Genomic DNA, 7,977 nt, shown 5'->3' with positions numbered 1-7,977 from the left:
AGGGCTAGCTCTCCCAAACTCATACCAAAGGTGGCAGGTAGTGCGGGACAGGGTACAGGGGGCAGGTATCACTCTACACCCATGTCACCCAACTTCAGATGAGTGATGGAGTCAACTCTCCTACAGTCACACTCTCAGGCCTGTTCACCCACAAACCCACCACTAGGATCAGCTCCACTGTGATGCCTGGGTGAGGTTCCAGGCCCATCTTCCCAAGTGCTGCTGCTGGTGAGAGATGGAGCCAGCTCCCAGAACACAGCATCCAGTGAGGAGTGGGGCCAGTTATGCACAGCCCCTGGATATCCAAATAGTCCCCAGGGGCTGCCCTGACCAGGGACATTCCCATGTTCTCTAGTAGTAATATGAGCCATGGACACCAACCCCTGTCACTGTGTAGCCACAGACTCAGACATGACCCTCAGCAGCAGCTTGGGCTGGGGCCTCACCATAGCCCCAGGTGGAGAGGCTGGCCTCGAACTATAGGCTACTCCTCTCCACCCTTGAGTCTCCAGTTCCATTTGTCTTCATAATGCTCAAGCTGTTTTACTCCCTTTCTCTCCCATTTGACCACCACTCACTTGCACATTGTGGTAGCTCCTGCTGCAGGCTGACCATGTCATACTCCTGGGTGAAATCCTCCATCTGCTCTGTGTGACATGGTGACAAGTGGGCATCTGGCCCACCTGTGCTGTGTGCTGGAGGGCAGGTCTATGGGTGGCAAGGTGGTCCGCAGGTCTCTCTGTCTTCCTCCTCCTGTGCTGCACTGCCTGAATTTGATTTGATTTGATCTTTATGACTCCTATGCATAAGACAGATTTGGCCAGGATAAACAGAGGGCTGTCATCTGCTCTGTCTCTGACTGATATAAGCACAACACCACCAACATTGTTCATTGTCAGGGGGGTGTCTTTGTTTCTTAATTTGAGATTGTGCAATTATTGTTGAGTCATTCTTAAAGTGTCTGTAGATTTTTATGGTATGTGGTTATTGATTTTAGGATCAACCCCAATGAAATGAGCACACACACTCACACACACACACACACACACACACACACACACACACACACACACCCTCACACACACTCACACACACACACTCACACACACACACACTCACACATGCATACTCTCACACAAGCACTCTTTCCCCTGTTCTATGGCTTTCATAGTTTTTCTGATCAATATTTCTACATAAGTATGGTGGTTTGGATAAGAATGGTTCCCATAGACTCATATTTAAATGCTTAGGGAGTAGCATTGGGAGGTGCAGCCTTGTAGGTATGGCTTTGCTGGAGGAAGTGTGTCACTGGGGATGTGCTTTGAAGTTTCAGATGCTCCAGCCAGGCCCAGTGCCACTCTCTCTTCCTGCTGCCTGCTGACCTAGATGTAGAGGCTCATATAACTCTCCAACACCATGTCTACTTTCATGGTGTCATGCTTCCTGACATAATGGCAATGGACTAAACTTCTGAACTATAAGAGAGCCTCATTAAATGTTTCCTATAAGAGTTGCTGTGGTCATGATGTCTTTTCACAATACAAACCTTTTCAGCAATAGAAACCCTAAGGCAACAAACAAACTTAAATTGTCTTGGCCACAATCAGTCACAGTATCTTTGCTGAGTTTAGCCATTCTACATTGTATAAGTTCTCCAGATCTTTCAATATACATGCGTGAATTGCTTCCTTGATCTGCAAGCTAGGTGGCTTAAGAGGGTGATGCACTCCAGAGAGGAGAGGCTTCTCACTTGAGCACACTCAACTCCCACCAAGATAGTCAGGATGAAAAGGAAAGTAGTGAATAAGAGTGTGTATAGATGCTGACAGAATTACCATAAACTAATAAAAAGAAAATGGATTTTTATCATAAAACACAAGTTTCCTTATAAGCAAACACAGAATTTATTGTGTGATTTTCTTATATCTTTATTGCACAATGAGATACATAAAGCTGATGAGTCTTAATCTATATAAAAATAATTCTACAGTGTATATCTTGGTTTTGTCATTATTTATGCAGTTAATTTTTCTACATTTATTTTTAAAGTGTTCCAAAATTATTCTTAGATTCCCCTAAAGAGCATTTATTTATTTAATTGGCAGAACTGGGTTCTGATAGCCCCTTAGTAACCTTGAAAGAAATCCTCACTACACATTCTCACAACTTCCTGAATTCCAATCTATCTTGATCCACCAAGATCTAACACCACTCTCCATCTTAGCTTTGCTAAAAAAAAAATCTGTCAGTGAGAGCAGGCTGAGTTATGCTGCAGGAACAAATGACGTCTTACTGAATGATAATGTACCCATTCCATGTTTGATGGGAATTGATTGGGGCTCTAATTTATGATACCCTCACTAGGGGGTTCAGCTTTATAAAGCCTTCATGTATGGAATGGTACCAATCACTGCAATGGAGGAAAGGGATGGAAAACTGGACAGCAACATTTGAAGTCTTCATCCTCGGAGACACATGTCATCACTGTACAGTTCCACTCATTGACGTCAAGTCACAAGCCCACAATACACACAACAGAAGGAATGGAAGAGGCATGTTAGCCTGCACCTGGGTAAAGATACAAAGAAACACTGTGGGTACCCTCTCCACTCCATCAGTGACAGGGATGCTTGTCTCTTGCTTGCCGTGGTGAATGACACCTTTTTGTACATAGGATGTTTGCCCCAGGATATTGATTGTTCATAAAATAGAAGAGAAAAAAAAAAAAAAACTCAGCAGGAAACTTAGTGTCAAGTGAGAAGGTACATCATTAACTCAATTGTGACATACCCACTCGGTGAACTATTTTCCACCTTTAAAATATTGGAACAAATCTATCTCTATTATCTATGTATTTCTAAATGAGAAAAGCAACTTTCACAGGTATGTATTATTCAGATCTAGGAAAACCAAAAATACAAGTGAAAAAAGTCTTGAATATGTGTATCTTGTTTGTTTATTCACAAAAGAAATTGTGGAAAGGCATGAACAAGTTGTTACCATTAATAGTTTCAGAAAGAAAGATTAGGACAGAAAAATCTTTTAAATGTGTAGCTTATGGTTCACTGACCATAATCACTGATGTTTTTTATTTTATAAAAATTACAAAAAAGAATTAAGAGAAATACTGTAAAAAATCCTATAATCTCAGCACTTCTCTCCTGCCATAGAACCTCTACCTGTCCAGATTTATTTTTTAGCAAATTTCCACAGTGATTGATTGATTGATTGATGTGAGTGTATACATTTCTATGTGCAGGGGTGCTAATGTTCTATGGCATGCAAGTGGAGGTCACAGGACGGCTTTGGGGAGTCAGTTCTCTCCTTCCACACTGCGGGTTCTGGAAAAGGAACTCAGGTCATCCGGCTTGGCAGCAAGAGTCCTTACCCAGTGAGCCTCTCTCTAGCCCCTGAGTTATCCTATAGTTCTAACCCCAGGACACACAACAGTTTCTAACTTAAATTTATATCTGAAATGCTTCTTCCCATCACCCAGCAGATATACAAGTCATTTCCTATACCTTTACTACCTTCTAAAGGGATAAGGAATTATGATTTACAAAACGTCCCTCTCCTTTCAGTGTGGGTATCATGAGGGTCGCGGCAACACTGGATCTGTCATCTCCAGGGACACTTTAAAAAAGTATCTTCCTGTGAGGTCCCTTTGATATGTTAGCTTTTCTTTTTTCTTTCTTTTTTTTTTTTAGGTATTTTCTTCATTTACATTTCAAATGCTATCCCAAAAGTCTCCCATACCCTTCCGCTCCACTCCCCTACCTACCCACTCCCACTTCTTGGCCCTGGTGTTCCCCTGTACTGAGGCATATAAAGTTTGCAAGACCAAGGGGCCTCTCTTCCCAATGATGGCCGACTAGGCCATCTTCTGCTACATATGCAGCTAGAGACACGAGCTCCGGGGGTACTAGTTAGTTCATATTGTTGTTCCACCTATAGGGTTGCAGACCCCTTTAGCTCCTTGGGTGCTTTCTCTAGCTCCTCCATTGGGGGCCCTGTGTTCCATCCAATAGCTGACTGTGAGCATCCACTTCTGTGTTTGCCAGGCACCAGCATAGCCTCACAAGAGACAGCTATATCAGGGTCCTTTCAGCAAAATCTTGCTAGTGTATGCAATGGTGTCAGTGTTTGGAGGCTGATTATGGGATGGATCCCCGGGTGTGGCAGTCTCTAGATGGTCCATCCTTTCATCTCAGCTCCAAACTTTGTCTCTTTAACTCCTTCCATAGGTGTTTTGTTCCCAATTCTAAGAAAGGGCAAAGTTCCACACTTTGGTCTTCGTTCTTCTTCAGTTTCATGTGTTTTGCAAATTATATCTTGTATCTTGGGTATTCTAAGTTTCTGGGCTAATATCCACTTATCAGTGAGTACGTATCATGTGTGTTCTTTTGTGATTGGGTTATCTCACTCAGGATGATATCCTCCAGGTCCATCCATTTGCCTAGGAATTTCATAAATTCATTCTTTTTAATAGCTGAGTAGTACTCCATTGTGTAAATGTACCACATTTTCTGTATCCATTCCTCTGTTGAGGGACATCTGGGTTCTTTCCAGCTTCTGGCTATTATAAATAAGGCTGCTATGAACATAGTGGAGCATGTGTCCTTCTTACCAGTTGGAACATCTTCTGGATATATGCCCAGGAGAGGTATTGCGGGATCCTCCGGTAGTACTATGTTCAATTTTCTGAGGAACCGCTAGACTGATTTCCAGAGTGGTTGTACAAGCTTGCAATCCCACCAACAATGGAGGAGTGTTCCTCTTTCTCCACATCCTCGCCTGCATCTGCTGTCACCTGAATTTTTGATCTTAGCCATTCTGACTGGTGTGAGGTGGAATCTCAGGGGCATTTTGATTTGTATTTCCCTGATGATTAAGGATGCTGAACATTTTTTCAGGTGCTTCTCAGCCATTGGGTATTCCTCAGGTGAGAATAGTGAAACTTATAGAGGAGAAAGTGGGGGAACGCCTCGAAGATATGGGCACAGGGGAAAAATTCCTGAATAGAACAGCAATGGCTTGTGCTGTAAGATCGCGAGAATCAACAAATGGGACCTCATAAAATTGCAAAGCTTCTGTAAGGCAAAAGACACCATCAATAAGACAAAAAGGCCACCAACAGATTGGGAAAGGATCTTTACCAATCCTAAATCAGATAGGGGACTAATATCCAATATATATAAAGAACTCAAGAAGGTGAACTCAAGAAAATCAAATAACCCCATTAAAAAATGGTGTACAGAGCTAAACGTTAGCTTTTCCATGTATGAACTTCACCACTTCTTTCAAAATTTGCTTGTACTAGAATGATTTGGTAGGCACTAGCATGTTTTCCCACTACCCATAACTACCTTCATATGTTCCATAAACAACACACGTGATACATTCATTGGTTCATTTCTCTCTAGTCCAGCATCCCTTCAGAGTGGCTTTCATGGCAAATAGGAGTCAGACATTCTTGGATTTTTTTTATGTGCACCATGCTTCTTCATTAGTCATTGGCTTAACCTAAGAGCTCACCCACTTTTGGGGGGAATCAGTCGTGCTCAGCTGTCACTATAACCAAGCTAAAAAATATGTGGGTTTTCCTCTTTTCTCCACTGTTCTTGCCTGTTTATACAGGAGAAGATAAGTCTTCCTATTTACATTACTTTCTGTAGGGTTTGAATAAGAATGCCCCGCCCCACAGGCTCATAATGTGGGTTCCAACAGCCCACATTACACCTGCCTACCACCATGCTCTCTGCCATGATGATAATGGACCAAGCATCTGATAAGAGTTGTCTTAGTCATGGTGTCTCTTCACAGCAATAGAACAGTGACTGAGATACTTGCATATGAAGCATTCCTCGGTTGTTATATACATTGGCTAGATATAAAAATAACCATTATCTGTGATAAACTGAGGAGGGCACAGCAGGGTGGGGAGCAGGATAGGGAGAGTGCATGTTTAGTTTTGCTCTTAAGATGTATTTACTTTTACTTTATGTGCAAGAGTATTTATTCTGCATATGTAAGCATACCATGTTTATGCCTGGTGCTCACAGAGGCAAGAGGGTACCTGGAACTGGAGTTACAGCTGGTTGTAAGCTTCTATGTGGGTGCTGGGAATCAAACCCTGATCCTTAGTAAGAATAATGCTCTTAACCAAGAAGCCATTTCTTTCTTTCTTTTTTCTTTCTCTCTTTCTTTCTTAAAGCAACCTTTTTTTCTTAATTGGGTATTTTCTTTATTTACATTTTAAATGTTCAGTAAGCCTTTTCTTAAGTCCCTGAGAGTACATGTTGTGGTGGTTTGAGTATGCTTGGCCCAGGGAGCGGCACCATTAGTACGTGGGCCTTGTTGAAAGAAGTGTGCCATTGTGGGGGTAGAATGTGAGATCCCCCCTCCTAGCTGCCTAGAAGCCAGTCTTCTGTTTGCCTTCAAAACAAGGTGTAGAACTCTCAACTCTTCCAGTGCCATGCTTGCCTGGACACTGCCATGCTTCCTGGCTTGATGATAATGGACTGAACCTCTCTGAACCTGCAAACCAGCCCCAATTAAATGTCCTTTATGAATTGCCTTGGTCATGGTGTCTCTTCACAGCAATGGAAACCCTTTCTAATACACATGGCTTGTAACATCTCTTTACATCTCTCTAGCCATGCATCATTGCTTCAGGATGGGTTACCTAGAAAGATTTCTAATGTGCCCACACACTGTCAGAAGATAAGGAGTTCTTTTCTCACAGTTTTTAAAGAACAAAAAAGGAGTGAGAGGAGAGGGCTGTGTCCACTCAAGCTGTCATTTACTTAAAAATGACACCTGAAATTCAGACTTTATACAGCTCAGATAGCTGTTAAAAACTCTGACGGGCTTTATCTTGCTGTACAGCAAGGTGCATCCTAAGTAGAGGGAAAATCATCTGCAAAGATCTAGTACCTGCAGTGGGGACCCTGATAGGGACTTGGCAAGAATAATGTGCAGGAGGAAAGAGATGATTAGCCAAAATGACAAAGTATTAAAGCCCAGAAATGTCAGCACAAAAAAAATGTATAAACAATGAGGGTTGGGGTAAGCCATTCCATGTAAGACACAGCTGGTGTCACAGCCACCCGTCTTGTGGGACAGTGACAGCAATATAAACAGAGAAAGGTGATTACTAAGAGGAGCTGGAGCAGACACCAGAGGGTGGACAGGAAGGAAGAGCTCAACACTGGGTGAATACTTCTTGTTCACTTGCGATCCTGTGGTTCACAGGATCCTGGGGGTCGCAAGTTCGCTGACATCTCTCTGTCCACCTTATTTTCAGGCACTCTGAAATAGTTGCATCTCACCATTTTCATTTTCTGTCATAACCATTTTACCTGTTTTTTTTTTTTAATAAAACAGTTTCCTACAATCCTATCATTGTGCAGAAACATTTTTGCTGATATTCACAACTGCCAATTACTTAAGACAAGCTCTCAGGTTTTATTTTAATTTTCATGCAGGTCATGGGATACAAAGGAAAGCAGGAAAATTGCCTCAGAACAGAAAATGATCTCTGTCTCTAACAGAGTGACCGTCTAGGAGAGCATACCAGAGAATGGGGGAGCGACAGAGCACACACAAAGCAACACTAGACGGGCTTAAAGGACGGAGGGTATCGGAGGAGGACACAGAGCTGTGGGTTGGGCAGGAGTGGTAGGCATGAAGGGAGCTGGAAGAGAAGTGAATATAATCAAATACCATACACAATTCTTAAAGTACTAATAAAAAGTTTAAAATACATAAAATGGAGGAAAGGGGTCTTACTTGGGATTGAGCAAGATGGCATTGTACAGTAGTTAAAGATGATTTCTGTGCCCCTTAAGAACTCTGGAAGGCATATCCCATGCAGAGGGAATGGTATCTGCAAAGATCTGGGGACTGCATGGGAATGTGGCAAGAACCAGTGTGAGAAGAAACTTGGGTACAAAGTAGCTTGAGATGATTGCTCAT

The sequence above is a fragment of the Mus musculus genome, chromosome 7 (assembly GCF_000001635.26).
Source record: "Mus musculus strain C57BL/6J chromosome 7, GRCm38.p6 C57BL/6J".
NCBI classification, from domain to species: Eukaryota; Metazoa; Chordata; class Mammalia; order Rodentia; family Muridae; genus Mus; species Mus musculus.
Note: the sequence above shows the minus strand (reverse complement) of the source record.